General features: G+C 50.1%; 1 pseudogene; it reads left to right on the plus strand.

Moving 5' to 3' along the window:
* The window catches only part of LOC141996224 (butyrophilin subfamily 1 member A1-like), a 28,880-nt pseudogene extending 17,712 nt beyond the window's left edge, over positions 1 to 11,168 (plus strand).
* Positions 11,169 to 20,911: the final 9,743 nt, after the last annotated feature.

Raw genomic sequence — 20,911 nt, forward strand, 5'->3', positions numbered from 1 at the left:
CACGGCAATTCAAAACCCATGGCTGGCCCATGCCAGCTGACTCAGGCTTGTGGAGCTTGGGCTAAGGGGCTGTTAAATTGCAGTGTAGACATTTGGGCCTGGGCTAGAGACTGAGCTCGAGGGCCCTGCAAGGTGGAAGTTGTGCCTGCTGCCTTAGGGAGCAGCCCCTCTCTGTTTTGGGTTCTTGGGTGTTAAGATTCTGGATTCTAAAAAACAAAACATTGTGTTACGCTGCAAGCTTCAGGCAAGAGTATTTCGGTTTGTATCTGACTTCTCTCTGTGCTGGAACATCGCAGTTCTCAAGGGGGTGATGAAGAGAATTCTTATTTAAAAACAAAAAGTCTCCAGAACCGAGCCTGGCAGCTACAGCCTAACTTCAGTACCAGACAAATTGGTTGATACTATGGTAAAGAACAGAAGTACCAGACACATAGGTGAACATGATTTGTTGGGGGAAAAGTCAACGTGGCATTTGTAGAGGGAAATCATGCTGCATTAATCTATTAGAATTTTTTGAAGGGGGTCAACAAACATGTGGAGAAGGGTGATCCAGTACGTGCAGGGTACCTTGACTTTCAGAAAGCCTTTGGCAAGGCCCCTCACCAAAGGCTCTTAAGCAAAGTAAGCTGCTATGGGATAAGAGGGAAGGTGCTTTCATGGATCAGTACCTGCTTAAAAGACAGGACACAAAGAGTAGGAATAGATGGTCAGTTTTCAGAAAGAAGAGAGGTAAATCGTGATGTCCTTCAGGAATCTGTACTGGGACCAGTGTTGCTCAACATACTAATAAAAGGTCTGAAAAAGAGGTAAACAATGAGATGGTAAAACTTGCAGATGATACAAAATTACTCAAGATAGTTAAGTCCAAAACAGACTGTGAAGAATTATGAAGGGATCTCAAAAAACTGGGGAACAAAGTGGCAGATGAAATTCGATGTGGATAAATGCAAAGTGATGCACATTGGAAAACATAATCCCAACTAGACATATAAAATGATCAGGCCTTACTTACCTGTTTCTACTCAAGAAAGAGATCTTGGACTCATTGTGGATAGTTCTCTGAAAACACCCACTCAATGTGCAGTGGTATTAATAAAAGCTAACAGAATGTTAGGAACTATTAGAAAGGGGGTAGATCATAAGACAGTAAATATCATAATAAATTTATATAAACCCATGGTACGCTCATATCTTGAATACCGTAGGCAGTTCTGGTTGCCCCATCTCAGAAAAGCTATATTAGAAATGGAAAGGTGCAGAGAATGGCAACAAAAATGTTTAAGGGCCTGGAACAGCTTCACTCTGAGGAGAAATTAAAATGACTGGGACTTTTCAGCTTGGGAAAGAGACGGCTAAGGGGGGATAGGGCAGAGGTCTATAAAATTGTGACGGGTGTGGAGAAAGTGAACAAGGAAGTGTTACTTACCCCTTCACATAATACAAGAACCAAGGAATGAAATTAATAGGCAGCAGGTTTAAAGCAACCAAAAAGAAATATTTCTTCACACAACGCACAGTCAACCTGTGGAGCTCATTGCCATCTAGTGAAGGCCAAAAGTATAACTGGTTTCAGAAAAGAAGCAGGTGTGTTCATGGAGGACGGGTCCACCAATGGCTACTAGCCAAGATGGGCAGGGATGTGGCCCCTTGCTCTGGGTGTCCTTAAACCTCTGACTGCCAGAAGCTGGGTGTGGGTGACAGGGGATGGATCACTTGATTATTGCCCTGTTCTGTTCATTCCCTCTGCAGCATCTGGCTTTGGCCACTGTCAGAAGACAGGATACTGGGCTCCACGGAACATTTGTTTGACCCAGTCTGGCTGTTCTAATATTCTTATGTACGTATTTGTTCCCAAGTCAATAACACTTTCTCTTGCAGAGCTGTTTTTCCCAAGAGTCGATGCCTGGACTGTGGTTCTGGGGGTGATCCTGGCTCTCCTGGTGGTTCTCATTGCCCTGGCCAGTTACTGCTTCTGGAGGCAACACAGAGAGAAAGGTAAAGTGACAAGAGGGGAGAAAATAAATAAATGAATTAATTTATAATGTATCAGAACCCCGCAGAAGGGGAAATTTATTTTATGTGCTTTGGCCTATGAAAAACCATAGGGAGCCCCAGGATAGAAATGAGGGTGGTGTGCGTGCAAGTCACCGTATGCTAGAAGACGGTGCTCTGGAGATGACATCACTGCAGCACCCATGTGGACTAGCCCTGACTTACCTCAGGGGCTGCTTTGGCACCAGAGCAGCCCAGGAGCCGGCGGATGCCAGGAATGTTAAAAGTCACAGTGACGTTGCACGCTGTATGATTTTATGAAAATATGCTAATGAGTATGAATATAATGTAACTGGAATATGCTTCATGCAAAAGGTCTCTTGTAAGGTATCATTCCAAAGCTTATAATCTACTGAGTGTGGTCATCCTATTTGTATAAATGTATCACTCTTGTATCTGAAACTAGAAACAGGAAATATAACTCTGAGGGCCGATTGTAATTATGCAAAGTGTGGGCCATTAATGGTGGTTTGGAATCTTGATGGCTCCCATGAACCAGGACAGTTGACGGTGGATGGCTCTGTTTGCAGGCAGGCCTTCCTGTGAGCCAAGCTGGGAGCAATGAAGGCTTGGGGGGGTCTCACAGTGACAGGTGACCATGTCACCTGGTACCGGACTCCATCTTAAACTTGGTGCTTTTCCATTTAGAAGTGGGGGTGGGGACCCAGAGAGACAAAAGATTCCCACCTTATGCCAACGCCATATAAGGGGGTGGAACAGAACACAGGGGGCGGCCATCATGAGAAATCCCCTCGCTACCACCTGGGCTGGAACAAGGGCTGAACCAGGGGAAAGGATTGTGCCCAGACTGGGAAGGGACCAGTCTGTGAAATAAACTTATTGAAACATCTCGGAGGGTGAGATTTTATCTGTATTCAGTTTTATTACTGTACTAGGCTTAGATTTGCATGTTTTATTTTATTTTGCTTGGTAATTCACTTTTTTCTGTCTGTTATTACTTGGAACCACTTAAATCCTACTTTCTATATTTAATAAAATCACTTTTTACTTATTAATTAACCCAGAGTATGTATTAATACCTGCGGGGGGGGGGGGGGCTAACAGCTGTGCATATCTCTCTATCAGTGCTATAGAGGGCAAACAATTTCTGAGTTTACCCTGTGTAAGCTTTATACAGGGTAAAACGGATTTATTTGGGGTTTGGACCCCATTGGGAGTTGGGCATCTGAGTGTTAAAGAGAGGAACGCTTCTTAAGTTGCTTTCAGATAAGCCTGCAGCTTTGGGGCATGTGGCTCAGACCCTGGGTCTGTGTTGGAGCAGACTGGCGTGTCTGTCTCCACAAGACAGGGTGCTGGAGTCCCAAGCTGGCAGGGTAAGCAGGGGCAGACGTAGTCTTGGCACATCAGTTGGCAGCCCCCAGGGGGTTTCTGTGATTCAACCCGTCACGGTCACCTTAGCTCTTCCCTGCACCGATGCTGCAGGTTCCGAGCACAGAATCTCACGGTGAAAATTTAGATCATGGAGCAAAATTATGTGGCTTTTTTTCAACTAGAAGGTTGCATACTTCATTGCTTATGTAGGCTGAGCCCCTCACCCCGCACTCTGGTCAGAACCCTGTAGATTTTGTCGAAAATCAGATTCCTGAAATTCCTCTCTAGTGGCTACATGCAGCTGGTTTGCAAACTTAGGCATCACTGTCCAATTTACGAAGTCATAACTGGACACCAATGCCTGCTGGCATAAATTCCCATTTGCAGGGAGGAGCAAGTGTAAATCTTCCTGCCCATTTAATCCATCCTGTTGGAGAATTTGTCCTTCAGAATGGACTTAAACCTGCCCTGCTGGGCTCTATCATTCACAGCAGTCATGACGAGGGAGTTTATGCCAAGTGAGAGAAGAAGCCCTTTCTGTGCACTTTCATAGAATCATAGAACTGGAAGGGACCTCGAGAGGTCATTAAGTCCAGTCTCCTGCACTCATGGCAGGACCAGCACCATCTAGAACATCCCTGACAGGTGTTTGTCTAACGTGCTCTTAAAAATCTCCAGTGATGGAGACTCCACAACCTCCATCAAACCTTCCACAAAAGGAAAAACTTTTTCACTAAGAGGGTGGTGAAACACTGGAATGCGTTACCTAGGGAGGTGGTAGAATCTCCTTCCTTAGAGGTTTTTAAGGTCAGGCTTGACAAAGCCCTGGCTGGGATGATTTAACTGGGAATTGGTCCTGCTTCGAGCAGGGGGTTGGACTAGATGACCTTCTGGGGTCCCTTCCAACCCTGATATTCTATGATTCTATGATTCCCTAGGCAATTTATTCCCATGCTTAACCACCCTGGCAGGTAGGAAGTTTTTCCTAATGTCCAACGTAAACCTCCCTGGCTGCAATTTAAGTCCATTGATTCTTGTCCTATCATCAGAGGTTAAGGAGACCAATTTTTCTCTCTCCTGCTTGTAACAACCTTTTAGGCATTTGAAAACTGTTATCATGTCCCCTCTCAGTCTTCTCTTTTCCAGACTAAACAAACTCAGTTCTTTCAATCTTCCCTCATAGGTCATGTTTTCCAGACCCCTAATCATCCTTGTTGCTCTTCTCTGAACTCTCTCCAATTTGTCCACATCTTTCCTGAAATGTGGCGCCCAGAGCAGGACACAATACTCCAGTTAAGGCCGAATCAATGCAGTGTGGTGGGCAGTATGGAAGTCAGCAGGCTCCAGAAAAACTTTGCAGACTCCAGTGGTGCATCATTGATCGGGAGGGCTACGCTACCAGGAGCAGATGGCTGCAGGGCATCCGCTAACTGATGGACATTCATTGAAGGAACTCTGCCTGAATCCCCAGTGAAGCAGGGGACAAGAGGTCCTGATAGGCCTCGAAATACTCCATGGGTAAAGCTCACCAGTGCTGGAACCTGTGGTGGGCCTATATTTCCTACTGCTGATCTGACCAGCAATGTCACCTTTGCTTGAGCTAAGCAGTATGACCTCCATCACCGAGGAAGGTCCCACAGATTCCATGGAGGCCTCTGGTAAGGATAAGGCATTGTGGCCCGAGACCCCCATCTTGACCATGAGAGAAGCACCAGTCCTGATGCCTATAATGCTCTGTAAACAGTCCCCGATGCTGGTTTGGCGATGGAGACCAGGAGAAGGAAGATCCCAACCTTGAAACTGAGAAGCCTTGGGATTCCAGGAATAAAGTCAGAGCCAGACCAGAGGGAGCAAGTACCTGGCCTGACTCATCTGTGACCCATAACAAGGCAGGGACCAGCGCTGATAATGGAAGCAGCTCCACCTGCACTGAGTATGCCAAGGCTGGAAGCAGTATCAGTCCCAAAGTCATCAGTTGTACTGGACTGGTTGACAGTGCCGAAGTCAAGGACGGTGAAAGCTGTTGAGATCTCCCACACCAACCTCGATACTGGCCCTGATTCAACAGCCTGTTCAGCCAATGGGGTGATAGATGGCATAGCCCTGGGCCAAAGGAGAGGTTGGGGTGAAAGGTAAAGGAGGTCTGTGGCTGCCTGGAATGCCACCGACACGGAGACAGTCAGTGCCACCATCATCCTCTTTGGTGCCAGACTCCACAGATGCCCTGGGGCCGGAACCAGAGCCCATAATACCAGGTCTCTAATCTCTCCACATGGTACCAGGGAAAGGTTAGAGGCACCCATGCCATATCGCACACGAGCACCAACCCTGTGCAAAGTGAAAGAGTCTCCTGGAGTCTCAGTTGGTCTTATGAGATCCTTTCCTTGGTGCATGCAGTGGCGAACAGCTCCCCCGTTTCTTGAGAGAGGCACCTGCTCTGGACTGCGAAGCAGCAGTGCTCTCAGAGCCCGAGGGCCACTTCCAGTCAGACAAGGACCTCACAACGAAAGGAGGTCACATAGCCTGGTCAAGCAGGTGCTGCTTTAGGCAAAGGTCTCGAGCCACTTGAGTCCATTTCATGACTGAGCAACGCTTCTTTAACGTGGGCCTCACAGAGGCACGGCAAGCACCATGTGTGAGGATCACTGCTGGGGACATGAACGACAATGTTTGTCCCTGATGAGGGCATCACCGAGGAAAAACTTAACTAATACCACCATAGGCGCTGACTTCCCCGTTTCCCCTGTGTGCTCGACCTCCCTCTACCCCTGGCCCTGACCCCACTCCACCCCTTCCATACGGCCCCGCCCCACCCCACCTCTTCCCACCCTAGCCCCACCCCCCATGCCAACCCCTTACCCCAAGGCCCCACCCCAACTCTGCCTCCTCCCTGCCCCTATTCCAACCCCTTCCCCAAGGCTCACTGAGCTGTCATTCTCAGGACAAGTCCTACCAAAATTTGAAAAGCTGGTTACAACATTCCGATTCTCCAGAAGAGTAGCTGATTTTAATGAGATGCATATTATTGTTAACAGCTCCGCCATAGCGCTCTTAGGTCATTTCACAACTCTTGGGCATTTGCAACCTGGCAAGGATCTCCTCTGGTCTTGGTGACGTCTGGCTCTTTCATTAATCAGTCTGTTCTATTATCTCTGCTTCACACCTCAAGCCCTGATGTTCATTTCTTGAAAAGAGCAGCTCCAGGGCTGGTCTCTTCCCACCACACTCAGTGTGGTAAAAACTGTTGCAAAGAAATCAGTCTCTCAGCATTGTCATTACCCTCCTCAATTGTTCCCTTTATTTGTTTTATATTTTTGGCTATTCCCTCTTCTAATTCCATTTTAACCCCCTAATTCCTATCATTCGCTTCACCCAATGTACTTAATGTGGCTTTCTACTGGCTTCACAGGGTTAATACTTTTCATTTGCTGAAGGATCCCTCTTTAGCTCTAACAACCTCTTGCTCCTGAGCAGGTGGCCAGATGAGGTTACTGTACTGTATTTCTTCCTTTCCTTTTCCTTTGCTGCCCAGGAGGCTTCCTTGCTTTAAGGTCTTTTTCACTCACTTCCCTTCTGCAAGGTAATGTGACACTGACTCATTTCTCTCTCTTTTATTTTCAGACAAACTCCAGGCTGAGCTCAGTAAGTTCCATTCCCCCCAGTACGACCCTTGGGTGACATTGTCTCCTGCTCAGTGTGTCTGTGTCCAGGGGCGTTCTTACCCCTCTGTCTGTGTTTGGTTGCAGGGTGGAGAAGCGCCCGGCTCTACGCAGGTACTGTACATACCGCTGGTATTGTATCCATGGTGAGACCCACCTTCCCCTGGGAGCTCTCTGCTCCTTTCCCTGCACAGAGTGTTTCCCTGTGACATTCAGTCGGCTGGAAATAGCAATGTCACTGGGGGCAGACGAAACGCAGATTTATTGCTGAGCACAGGGACACACTCCCTTTGGGAAAGGGCTGATTGGTGGTGAAATATGTCCCCTAGTGTCCCCTTCCCAGGGCTGTACCTGGGTTCTGCAGGATGGGCATTCTTATCTGCCCATCACTGGCACTGAACGGCTCAGCTCTCTCTTCCCAACGGCAGGATTTCCATGCTCAGACCGAGCTCTACCCACAATGTTCTTCTGGTGTAACAGGAGCAGACAAGAGCTGTTCAGCGTCCCCCTGGCTCTGGGGTGAGGCAGGCCCTGTCCCCACTGCAAGGGCAGACAGGTTTTTATAACCAGCTTGTGACACTCCCCTGACCCAGTTGCCACAAATTGTGCCCATACGGCAGCTTTTCTGCCTCACACCTGTGGCTATGTGCGTGTTTTCACCTGGCTCGCAGCCTGACCATGTGTGTGTACTCGAGCAGGCTGGGAGAGTCTGGCAGCTCCAGCAGGGATGAGCGAGTCCAGAGGATGTGCACGCACATTGTAGCACCGGGAGCCCCGGGCTCCTCGCACGCCAGGGTATCCTAATGCACTGAGCCGGGGGGGCGGGGCTGGATGAACTAAACTGATGGGAAAAGCTCCTTCCTCTCAGTTTAGAGCATCTCCGTGAAAGTGCTACGGCGGCACAGCTGCATCGGTGCAGGATTTTAAGCGAAGACCTGCCCTTAGACTGTGATTCACAAACGCCAAGACATGAGGTGAGGAGATGCCTACGCTAGACAGTAGGAGATGCGGATGAAAGGGGTGTGTGCTAAGCCCTGCCTCTCTCGTGGAGATGGGCACCTATCTCTGCTCAGTGATCCACAAAGGGAACCCCTTTCTTGGAGTCAGGCTGCTTAGCACCTACGGCAGATCTTGTGGGAATGAATTGGACGCCTTCCTCACACCACACAAACCGGCCGGGGTGGAGGAGCTGGCAATGACTTGTAGCCCCTTGGTTAAAGCCATCACCTGGGAGACCCTGCTTCAATTCCCGCTTCTGCCCAAGGCAGGGAAGGATTTGAACAGGGGCCTTCTAGCTCTCGGGGTAGGGCCCTAACCCCTGGGGTATGAGTTAGTCTGTTCTGAGACCTCCTCTCTCTGGAAGCTGTTCCACGACGGACTGAATAATTAAAGATCATTGGGCACAGGTGCCGACTTTCTTCTTTCTGGGTGGGTGCTCCACCCCCACCCCAAGGCCCTGCCCACACTCTGCCCCTTCCCCCAAGGCCCTGCCCTTGCTCCATCTCTTCCTGCCCCCGCTCTGCCCCACACCAGCACCTCCCGCCCACTGCCAAACAGCTGGGCCCACCAAACAGCTGATTGGAGGGTGGCTGATGGGCACCCACTGTTTTGTTTCTGAGGGTGCTCTAGCCCCGGAGCACCCACGGAGTCGGCACCTGTGATTGGGTCAGAGAGCGCAAGTATGCGGCTGACTCTACAGCTGGGGGGTTAGAGCACCCCCCGGCGAGGGGGGAAGCCAGGGTCCCGTCCCTGCACCAATGGCCCTTTATTTACCCACCATGGAAAATCCTCAGCAGGAGAGAGTGCGGGAGCCCCCCACCTCCGCCTCGCCTCGTGGTCAAAGCGCTCTCCTGAGACTGGCGGAGCCCTGTTTCAGTTTAAGCTCCCCCTCTGCCCGAGGGGAGCAGGGACTGGGAGTCCCCCCATCCTAGGGGAATGCTCTGGCCCCTGGGTTAAAATGTATGAGGGAAGCCCTCCCCAGCCAGCTGCTGCGTGGCCTCGCCTGAGGGACCCGGTCTGAGAGCGCCCCTGAGCTCGCCTACCAAACTAGCTGGGACGGCTGGACCCCGATCTTCCCCCAGCCTGTGGATCACGCTGGGGCTCAGGCCGGGGAATAGGCGTCCACGCGCCTGGAGGGAGGCAGCCGTGGTCATGGCTGGAGGGAGAAACACAGGCACCGAGGGAACTTTTACTGCACGAACTTCGACTGCGAGTGAGTTTTGGCAGCTCCGGGGTCAGCAGGAGGTTTGTGCCTCACCGTGGAGCTGAAACCAGGGACTTAGGCCCCGAGCTCCTTTTGTGCCGCCCTAGGTGACCCCGGAGCCCGTGGACTGTCCTGTTGACAGCCCCTGGGATCTGTGCCCTCAGTCATTCCGATCCAGGTGAAGATCCCCCTCCGCCCGTGTAGCAACCAGCACAACGGGGAACCGGCTTGAGTGGCCTCAGACCCCCCAGCAGCTCCCACAGTACCTGCCCCTCCCCTTCCTTTGCTGCCCCCCCATGTCTGCCTCCTGCCCCAGCCCTGAGCACCTTCCTCTGCCCCCGGCACCTGCCGTCATGAGCAGTGGGCGCAGCTTCCCTTGGGGGAGGCTAGCCCCCCGTCTCACCTCTTCCACCCGCTGCCCTGCCCACACTCCACCCCCACTCGCCCCAGGCCTCTCCCCCCACCTCCCTCCCCCACTTGGCCGTCACTCGGTGCATCCCACCTCACCCCCTGCCCCCGTGAGACCCCCGCCCACCGCTCACCGCATCTCGTCCTCGGGATGGCGAGCGGTGGGCGGGGGGTGAGGAGGGACACAGTGAGGGGCGGGGGGGGCTCATGGGGAGGGGGGAGGAGAGGAGGGAGGTGGTGGGCGCCAGGGACCTCGGGAGCGGAAGGGGGGGAAGTGGGGAGGGGCTCCCTCACCTGGTGGCAGCGGCTGTGCCAGGGGTGTTCTCCACCGCCCAAGCCTGCCCTTCCCGCTCCCCTAACCCTTCCCCCTCTGCCTGTGCCAGTCCTACCCCCGCCACTCCTCTGCCCCCATTACTTCCCCCCTCCCAGCCCCATGGCACCTGCCCCTCCTCTCTGCTCCCCTCGTGCAACCCACCCTCAGCCCCCTCAACACACCCTCCCCCATCTCCCCTCCGTCCCTGTCTCACCTCCCCCCATGTCCTTCCCCTTGACCTGACCCCCTGGCACCTGCCCCTCCCCTCCCCCCTTTGGTGCCCACCCCTCCCCTTCCCCATCAACCTGGCACCCACTCCTCCCTTCACCCTCTGCACCCTGGTACGTGCCCTCCCTGGTGCCTGCTCCATCCCTGGCCCCCACCCTTTCATCCCCCTCTGATTCCTTGGTGTCTGCCTCATGCCCCCCTATTGCCCCTGGAGATCTCCCCCTTCCTTCCCTTCCACTCCTGCTCCCCACCCCCTCCCCCTGCCCCTGTCCCCCGGCATTAGCTGAGCTCCGACTCCCCTTAAGGGTGAGGAACCCCATATCACAGTGATTAATGGGCACGTGGGTGAATTGCCCTTTGATCCCAGTGACCAGCCCCTGCCCCCAGCACTGACTCTGATTCTCTCCCCAGTGGATGTGACTCTGGATCCAAACATGGCTCATCCCAGCCTCGTCCTGTCTGAGGATCAGAAAACTGTGACATACGATGAGAGACGACAGGATCGACCTGACAATCCTGAGAGATTCAATACTTATCCGATTGTCCTGGGCACAAATGGATTCACAGGCGGGAGGTTTTACTGGGAGGTGGAGGTGGGAGACAAAATAAACTGGACTGTGGGGGTTTGTAGGGAATCTGTGATCAGGACAGGGAAGGGCAGACTCACTCCTGGGAATGGATACTGGGCTGTGTGGCTGAGGGATGGGAAATACGAGGCCTGCACCTCCCCCCCAAGATCCCCCTCCCCACAGGCATCAGGCCCAGCCGGGTGGGGGTTTTCCTGGACTATGAAGCAGGCGAGGTCTCATTTTACAGTGTGACTGACAGGTCCCATCTCTTCCCTTTCACTGACACCTTCTCCGGGATGCTCCGTCCTTATTTTTATGTTGGTTACAAAGAGGAGGGTAAAAACACTGCTCCCCTAATAATCTGTCCTGTCCCGGCTCAGGCCAAAGGGAATCTTTGTCCCTGAGAGTGACAGCCGTGGCAGAGACTATCCCCTCCCAGCGCTGACCAGCCCCCAGCCCTGTTCCCATGGGGATGGTACAAAGGGTATCACCTGCCTGCCCCCTCCCTCAGTTCCCAGTCCCAGGCCTGTGAGCTGGGGGAGAGAAGGGGGCAGAGAAGGGGGTGCGGGGAGCAGGCTGCTGGGCTGTGGGGGTGCAGGGATAGAGGGGGATGTGTGGATGCAATGTCAGGGGTGGATGCTGTGGCCAAGGGTGGGGTGGAGTGGGGAGGGGGCTGCAGCAGCAGGAAGGGAAGAGCCCAGATCATGAGAGAGACTCTGGGGAGGGGGTTGGGGGATGTAATGAGAGGGGAGGGGAGAGGGGAGGGGAGAGAGACCACAAGGAGGAAGAGAACCATGGCAGAAATGACAAAGGGGAGAAGACCCCAGTGTGAGGAGCAGGAGGATCTTGGGCAGGGTAAGAGTTGGCAGAAGGGAGGGATCCAGGAGCGGGGAAGGCTGGAGTCAGAGGAGGGAGGGATGCGTGAGGAGGGATTGGCCCTGTCTGCACTCTCCGATTCTTGTTCCTGCAGGAGCCATTGAGCGCACGGTGGCTGCCAACACCCTCAGAGCGCGGCCGGGCGCTGCAGTGTAGACAGGACTAACCTCGGTCTCGTCTGTGCCCTAAGCTGCGCTGGCCCGGGAGGCACCTGCAGGGCCCTGCATGGCTCAGGGGAAGGTGAACATAGATCAGAACCATGTTCCATTGCAAACCCACCCAGCGCTAGCCAGGACGGGGCAGATCTGTGCCGTGACTAGATTCCAAGACAGGGGGTTTGCTGGAGAGGAGATAGCTGCATAGAGGGGGAGGGGGGATAAGTGGGGCGTTGGATGGAAAACAGTTTCTGGGACTGATGGTGAAAAGGCAGCTGCCAGGGGAGCAGGGAGACATCTGGCAGAGAGAGAAAATGGGACAGAGAGCAGGGAGTGACAGTGGACGGCGCTGTACAGCAACGCCAGGGCCAAAATATTCCTGAGGTGCTGCGTGAGCCCTTCAATGCCAACTGGCAGAGCACCCACTGTACAGCAACTCAAATCAGGTCTGACACACTCATTACCCCCCCACGCGGTTCTCCTCATAGGTATCCAGACGGTGTCATATATAAACTGGTCACAGGCTGGTCCCCAAAATCATTGTGTGATGTCTGTGTGGGCTGTGTACAAAAGAGTGATACGTGAGTGCTGGAAATATGTTCTGAATGTGTTTGGGAGGCAGTGCGTAAAGCCAGCCAGCCTTAGCCAGAGGAACGTCTGACTGGCTTGGGGACAGGCAGAGAACAACGAAAGTACATTTACAGATAAGGTAAACGAAGCAATGCGGCCGGCAGGAAAGGGCTTAGTGAGCACGCTGGGGACAGAGTCCGCACCCCCAGGAAGTCTTCCTGGCTCCTGAAAACATGCAGTCGACTTCCAGGACATACTGTTAGTTAGGGAAGAAAGAGAACGGCCCCCTCCGAGCCCGTGGAAGCTGGGTCCCCTGGCCTGGGTGGCTAGTGATGTCAACTTCTTAGGTAACGATTGTAACGTGCTAAAACTGAGTTGTAGTCACTAGAAAGTCTGCTTTGTTTAGTTTTGTTTGGAACCAATCTGTTCTCTTCTTCTCTTGCTTAGCATCACTTAAATGGCTGTTCTTTGTTAATAAACTCAGTCTTATTTTTCCTACCTATCAGTGCTGTTATACTGGAGTGTAGACTGAGTCCTCAGCTCAGCTCACAGGCTGGTGTGTGCTGTGTGTCTCTTTAGAGACAGAAAACTTAATAACGTTTTCCAGTGTCCTGTGAGAGTGACTGGACGCTGCAGAGAAATGTCAATGGGGAACTCGGGAAGTGATCATTGATTTGTTACCTGCAAGCTATGGTAAAGACTGGCAGAGTCTCGAGGAGTTTGCTGGTGAATTGAACGGGAAGATGTGGCAGGGAGCGGACACAGTCTAATCTCCAGTAAAGCTCACTCTTTCTAAAACAGAGGGGTAACACTTCGGTTTACAGTTCTGGGTGTCCGGAACAGAACTTTACACCCCTCCCACATAGGTTTGATTTCTCTCTCAGGAGATGTGGAGGGAGGTGCTTCTGTAGGTGGGGGCTCAGGGAAACCTGTTTATTGCTGGGAGACAGGACCCCCACCCAAGTGATCCCTCCTCCCTCCCTCTTGCTCCACATATCTATTCAGGGGACACCATCACAGGGCCTAATAACATCAGATGTCAAGAATTAGAACATTCATAAACCAGTCGGAGAACACTTCAATCTCTCTGGTCACGCGATTACAGACATGAAAGTTGCGATATTACAACAGAAAAACTTCAAAACCAGACTCCAGCGAGAGACTGTTGAATTGGAATTCATTTGCAAATTGGATACAATTAACTTAGGCTTGAATAGAGACTGGGAGTGGCTAAGTCATTATGCAAGGTAACCTATTTCCCCTTGTTTTTTCCTACCCCCTCTCCCCCCCCCCCGTTCCTCAGACGTTCTTGTTAAACCCTGGATTTGTGCTGGAAATGGCCCACCTTGATTATCATACACATTGTAAGGAGAGTGATCACTTTAGATAAGCTATTACCAGCAGGAGAGTGGGGTGGGGGGAGAGAAAACCTTTTGTAGTGTTAAACACCCATTTTTTCATGGTCTGTGTGTATAAAAATATCCTCACTGCATTTTCCACTTTATGCATACGACGAAGTGAGCTGTAGCTCACGAAAGCTTATGCTCAAATAAATTGGTTAGTCTCGAAGGTGTCACAAGTCCTCCTTTTCTTTTTGCGAATACAGACTAACACGGCTGCTACTCTGAAACTTTTAAAAATATTTAACATTATAATAAATGCTGGAGGTGAAGCAGGGTTTTGGGTGGAGGCTGACAGCTCACAACCCCCCAGGTAATAATTGCATGACCCCCTGAGGGGTCACGACCCCCAGTTTGAGAACCCCTGCTGTAAACTGATGGTGAGAGATTCCCTCCCACACCTCCCTGAAACCAACTATCTGGCTGAGGCAGCTTCCCACTCGGAGCGCTGGCTTTTGTTGATCCCATTCTTAGGCCCCTAACTCTCCCCATTCCTTGTACAGGGAGCCTAGGTGCCTAACTCAAGGCTCTGGGTTCCACTGGGTGGCAACTGCTGAGTCTGGGTCCCCTTTGTGAATCGGGACCTTTCTGCCTCCTTCACACAGAAATCCCCAAATGCTGCTGAGCAAGGTTCAGGTGCAGCCCGTTTGTGGAAAGAGGAAAATGAAACTCAGCTCCTCTCTTCCCTGCATTGGGGCTGATGAGAATCCAGCAAAACCTCTCCAAATTCAACTGACCTGCTCCGTCTGCCTGGAGCTTTCCAAGGATCCAGCGAGCACAGCCTGTGGGCACAGTTTCTGCTGCATGTGTGACAGAGCAGCTAGATGCTAACGCCAGACGGTCTCATTCTCTGTGGTCATGGTGTTCCCCTGGACTTGAGGTGTGTGTGTGTAACCCAGTATGTGATCAAGCTAACTGCAGCCATATTATCTGCACTCAGTCACCATGAATTAATGAAATAGAACACCATATATTGAAGGGTTAATTTGAAAGCAGGCTTTTAGAGGCAAGATCAAAACTAGCTGCAGTTTCTGCTAATCAGAATGGGAGGAGGGAAAAGACAAGTCAACATTTGAGACTGAAAGTAAACAAGTGGACAGAAAGCTTGGAGTTTGGGCACCTTTGATATAGAAGTTTATTATGACTAAAATGGTTAGGAAAAGTGATGACGTAGTAGGGGTCACTATGACCTATGTGTTTTGTAGAAGTTAATTATAAAAAGGGTTAGATATAGAATGTTCTTTGGAGCAGTCCTCTGCAGCCATCCTCAGAGAGATGTTCCAGAGGAACAGCCGTGTTAGTCTGTATTCGCAAAAAGAAAAGGAGGACTTGTGGCACCTTAGAGTTAGTCCTTTTCTTTTTCCTAAGCGAGATGTTTTTCTGATACCTTTTCCCCCAGGAGGGAAGTGTTTGGCCACCCCTGACCTACCATTAATTACCCAATACTGTCTCACATTTTAGGAAAATACCCGGGATGTTCTAAACCTATTCCTTAGGTCTGTGTGCGCTTAAATGTAATAAACTGCAGTTTTAGAAAGCGCATATGTACTTGTATTAATCATTTATCAGACGGAATCACTGTGTTCCCATTGATTTATTCCCGACACTGCCTGGAGTGAAACAGTGAAGTTACCATCGCTGCGGGTTCTGAAACCCCCAGGCAACAATGATGTTGAGAGGACCAGCTGAGGCATAGCCACTAAAATTCACACAAACAGGCAAAGCTCATTGTCCAGGTGAATTAGGTCTCAGTTTCCCTGATTGTAAATAAATCATTTTTTAAAACTTCCCTTTCTACAAGGAGGGTATTGTATCGCCTGATTTATTTTGGGGGTGGGATCAAACAAGTACTGACCAGGTTCTCTTTTCACTGTGAGGGGAAACATGGACCTTGCCATTCCCAGGCTGCCCTGTGGCACTCTGCATTCCCAGAGGGAGAGGGAAGGGGAGGGGGCAGAGATGCCATGAATAGCCTAGAACCCAGCCTCTGGGGGTGAAAAGACAGAGCCAGTGTAGGGGAAGCTGTGGGCTGAGAAGACAGCTAAATTCGGGGACAGCATCTCCCACTCAGAGAAAGAGGAGCAGATGGTGGCTGAATTGCAGAATCTGTGCAGTGAGACCCATCTCAAAAAAGATATACTGGAATTGGAAAAGGTTCAGAAAAGAACAAAAATGATTGGGGGTACGGAACGGCTTCCGTATGAGGAGAGATTAATGAGACTGGGACTTTTCAGCTTGGAAAAGAGATGGCTAAGGGGAGATATGATTGAGGTCTATAAAAATACGACTGGTGTAGAGAAAGTAGATAAGGAAGTGCTGTTTACTACTTCTCATAACACAAGAACTAGGGGTCACCAAATGAAATTAATAGGCAGCAGGTTTAAAACAAATAAAAGGAAGTATTTCTTCACACAACGCACAATCAACCTGTGGTACTCCTTGCCAGGATGCTGTGATGGCCAAGACCATAACAGGGTTCAAAAAAGAACTAGACAAATTCATGGAGGATAGGTCCATCAATGGCTATTAGCCAGGATGGGCAGGGACGGTGTCCCTAGCCTCCTTTTGCCAGAAGCTGGGAATGAGCAACAGACTGAGGTTGACACAGTGTGTGTGAGGATACTGCATGACCCAGGTCAACCCTAACGGACCTCCAGAAGCTGTCCCCCAGTGCCCAACACACCTCTCTGCTTACAGCTGTGAACTCCACTACCCAGGAGTCATGAAGACCAGGAGCCGTCGCTGTATTTAAACCCCCCCATATTTTTGAAATGCCGTTTCTGCATTGCCCAGCTGAGTGAGCGCACACTTAGCAGCTCTCCCAGGGCGCGTGCCGCTGCCCATCTGCGCACGCCAGTTACACATTCTAGACGCACCGATGGCTGGAGTAGGCAGGAAATGCTGGATCTCCTGAGCCTGAGGAGAGAAGAGCTCTGCAGGCAGAGCGACAGAGCAGTGGTATCCGGTATCCGTGAGCAGGTTGCTCGGGGGATGCCGGGGAAGGGGTAGGGCAGGGATCGGCAGCAGCGCCATGGGAACGTGAAGAAACTGCAGCAGGCACACCAGGCAGTCAGGGAAGCCAACAGTTGACCTGGTGCTGAGCCACAGACCTGCTGCTTCTCCAATAAGCTGCATGAAATACTTGGCAGAGACCAACACCCCACATCTCACTGTGGATACCTCTGAGGAGTCTGAGTCACAGGCCCCAGCCGTAAACAGCAGGGATGGGAACGAGGAAGAGTAGCAGACGGGGGGACATGCAATTGGGGATCCCGTTATGATGTTCGAGAATGCACTACAGTCAGACCTGGCTGTCAAGAACTGGCGAGCCTGATGCGGGGGGGGACCCTCAGGTAAATGTGTAAATTTATTTCCCATGACAGTGACGGTGGCCATGAACTTGGCAGGACACAGCTATTGACTTTTCTTTAATTCACTCACACTGGAAGAGGAGGTGGTACCACACAGTGAGGTAGAGTTGGGGGAGCATGTGGAGCAGTTTGCTTCTGACACAGGGAGGACCCTCGAATCCTCCTGAGCAATCCTGATGAAATTTCTGTGCAGGTACTCTGCAATCCTCTGCCCAAGGTTTCAAGGGATTGCAGCCTCGTTTCTTCCTCCACGGTAGGGCACTTTCCCACATCAGTCACTGATAACTTTGGCAGGCACCATCACAGTAAAGAGACGAGCAGCAAGCAGGTGGCTTTGGGGTGCTATCAGTAGCCAGGCTCCCTGGACCTTCGTCACACGCAGGAGGGAGATATCAGCTGTTAGCGACCAAAGGGGAAATAGAATGTCTGAGGTAACATGTGTCAGGTGTTCTGTAGGTGGGTTCATTTTTCACGAACCTCCTACAATATTCTGGATCTTTGTAGAATCTTGTGGCACTTCCAGACTTTCTGAGAACTACATTTTCCTTGAACTTCCTAGAATGCTGTCAGCCTCGCCCTCACGGGTAGATAAGGGGCAGGCGTCGCCAGGCACCCAGTGAGATAGAAGAAAAAAAATGAAGTGACGTGAGAGCCATGCTACAATAGTGTGAACCTTATTTTATTGCGGAATCGTGGAAGTGAACTTGTGTTATAAGACTCCAAGAGTGTAAGCAGCAACTAATAAAAGACACATCTAATGAGACGCCAGAGACATCTATCGAACACCTATCGATGCAACAACATAAAAGAACCACTGTTCCTTCTTTTGCCCTGCTTAACACAGAATGTTGGATGACTTTCTAAGACTGCAGAGCATAGACTTTTGGTCTCCATGATACTGTCTGTTTCCCCTGTAGAAAATAAAAGATGATCCCAAAGAAGCCTTCAGGAGCTCAGTATAGGAAGCAAAAAGCTCAGCTGCCATCTAGTTTGCAGCAAGGGGCAAATGTGATAGGACAATATCTGAAGCAGATCCACACAGACCAGGTTGTAGGCAGTAGCAATTGTCCCCGTGCAGAAGAAACTGAGGAGTGAAGCGTAAATGATGGAAGCCCTATTACTAAGGAATGAGCAGATTCGCCTGAAGATGAGGAATGGGAATGTGAGGAAAGTGATGGAGAATCGTCTAGTTTTCCTGGTGGCGTAAAGGAGAGGGATGATAAAGAAGAATGTGGCTCCCATGAAAAGGGGAGTAATGACAAAGAAAAATCTGGTTTACATGAAAAGGAGAGAAACGATAAAGAAGAATCAGCCTCGCATGATGACAGAAACAGCAGTAAAAAAAAATTGCACACCACAAATCGATACATCAGAGTCTGCTTTATGGCCGGCGATCCTAAACTCTGCCAATATTGATCGTACAATTTTGAATGGTCTGAGCAAGATTGAGGATATGACATTTCTAGTAAATGAGCAGAAGTGTCCTGTCTCAAAGTCACACTGAGAAAGAGTGCTCGAGAATGGTGAGCAACTGAATCGGCATTGACTAGTTTACTCAAAATCAACTGACAAAGTGTTCTGTTTTTGTTGCAAAATATTTGACAAGAATGCCAAATCCTTACTTGCGTGTTCCGGGTACAGTTACTAGCAAAACTTGGCTGATGCTCTGAAGCAACATGAAAAGTCACCCAGCCATTTTAGGGCCTACTCCAAATGGATGGAGGTCAAGTCCAGGATCAAGCTGAATAAATGTATAGATGCAGAAAACCAGTGCATTATTAATGTAGAAACCCAGCATTGGAGGAACGTGCTTGAGCATCTGATCTCAATTACCCTCCCCCTTGCAAAGAATAATTTGACTTTCCATGGCTCGTCGGATAAGTTGCTCACTGAACATAACAGTAATTTCCTCAGTTTGGTGAAGCTCCTTGGGAAATACGACAATATCATGCATGAGCACTGGCATCGAGGAATTCAACACGAGGTGCAAAACCTGGCAAAACAGATCACTGACTTCAAATTGATGGTCTCAGCTGTGGTCTGGCACAATATCCTGTTCCAAGGAAACATTGTAAGCAAGGCATTACAAACTCATTCGATGGACAACCACTACTACTTTGATGAGACGCTACCTTGATTTCGCTCTGGCCTATGGAGACAACAGATTTGAAGATGCCGTCACTGCTGCCAAAGAAATTTTGGAAGACTTAGGAGTTGAGCCTGTCTTCAAGGGAACTTGTATTCATCGGAAGAAGAGACATGTTGCTTACGAGGGCAGAGATAAGGTGATGGGAAGCTCGGAAGAAAAATTTAAGAGGGAGGTTTTTTGCTCACTTGTGACACTGCTTGAGTGCCCATCGAAGAAAGGTTTGGACAAATGAAGCACCACAAAGAGAGCTGGGGGTTTTTTTGTATGACCTTAGTAAACTGCCAGCAGACCGGAAAACACTCTTGAACAATTGTATGGACCTTCACCGGACACTGACACAGGGGGAATGTTCAGATAAAGAGCTCTATATCAAATTGGACAACATCTGTCACATTTTGCCACACAGGAAGCGCTCTCCACTCCAAGTTCTCCAATTCAAGGGATCAAATCAGGGTCTCAGAAGATAAAGCTCCTAGCCCCATTAACCATGCAGTTAGCAAATGATTTAAATGGGCGGCAGGGAAAAACAAACATAATTACAATGAATGGGTCCTTCCCAGGATCCTTTTCATTCTGAATTCCCTCCCTATCCATATTCCTCCTTTTTATTTTACCAAAATCGACACCATGTCCAGGTCATTGTTGTAGGTGCTGGTAACAAACCCAGAATCTCCTTACACAGATTCCAGCTCCCCATCCAAACAGATGGATTTAAATTTCCTAACTTTAACATCAGGCAATAATTCTTAGCCAAGCAGCACAATGGCTCATTCCCCCGGGTTGCAGAGCTCCAGCCGGAATCAGAAATGGCTGCACCTTTACACCTTGCCAATGCACTGTACTTGGATTGATACCGATTCCCTAAAGAACAATTACCAGCTATTGGGGCAGCCAGAAATACTTGTCATATAGTGTCTACTAAATTAAAAAAATCCCTCCCTTCTTCATCTCAGGGCTTCAGGCTGGGGTAACTCAAAACTCTGTCTAGCAGGCAACCCCATCATTTGGCCAGATTGGATTAGGACTGGAATTTTGACCATCAGTTAATTTATTGAAAATGACACTTTCCTCCCTTTTACAATCTTAAAAGAAAGGTTCAATCTAGAGTCTAAGAAGGAGTGGCAATACATCCAACTTAACCATGCCATCTCCCATCTGTATGGCCCTGATACCTTTGCTACCCCAACTCATCTCAACTGCTTTCTTTTCTCCAAATATTACCCAGATTGCCAAGATCTATGGCAACACTATATGCATACCTGGCCAGCAAATTTGAATTAAACAAGGATCCTCTAAAGAACGAAATGGGAGGAGGAATAGACCAATTATTCTCTGCTAACCAAGGGAAACAAATTGTAGCCGGAGCTCTGAACTGCTCCTTGGATCTCTGTTTAAGATTAATCCAGTAGAAAATGATATGGCAGATGCATTGGACCCCTCTCTGACTGTTCAAAAGAGGTGCCACTGAGTCCGACAAATGTTGGTGCTCTGATTCAGTGTGTGCTAAGGTAGCCCATATGTCGGGGAATGCTCCTGTGCCCTTAGGTTTTGGGCAGAACTTAACTGCAGAGTTATTTTTGTCCGATAAAATACAATTGTGTTACAAGCTGAGCGTGTAATTTTAAG

The sequence above is a fragment of the Natator depressus genome, chromosome 11 (genome assembly GCF_965152275.1).
Source record: "Natator depressus isolate rNatDep1 chromosome 11, rNatDep2.hap1, whole genome shotgun sequence".
NCBI lineage: Eukaryota > Metazoa > Chordata > Testudines > Cheloniidae > Natator > Natator depressus.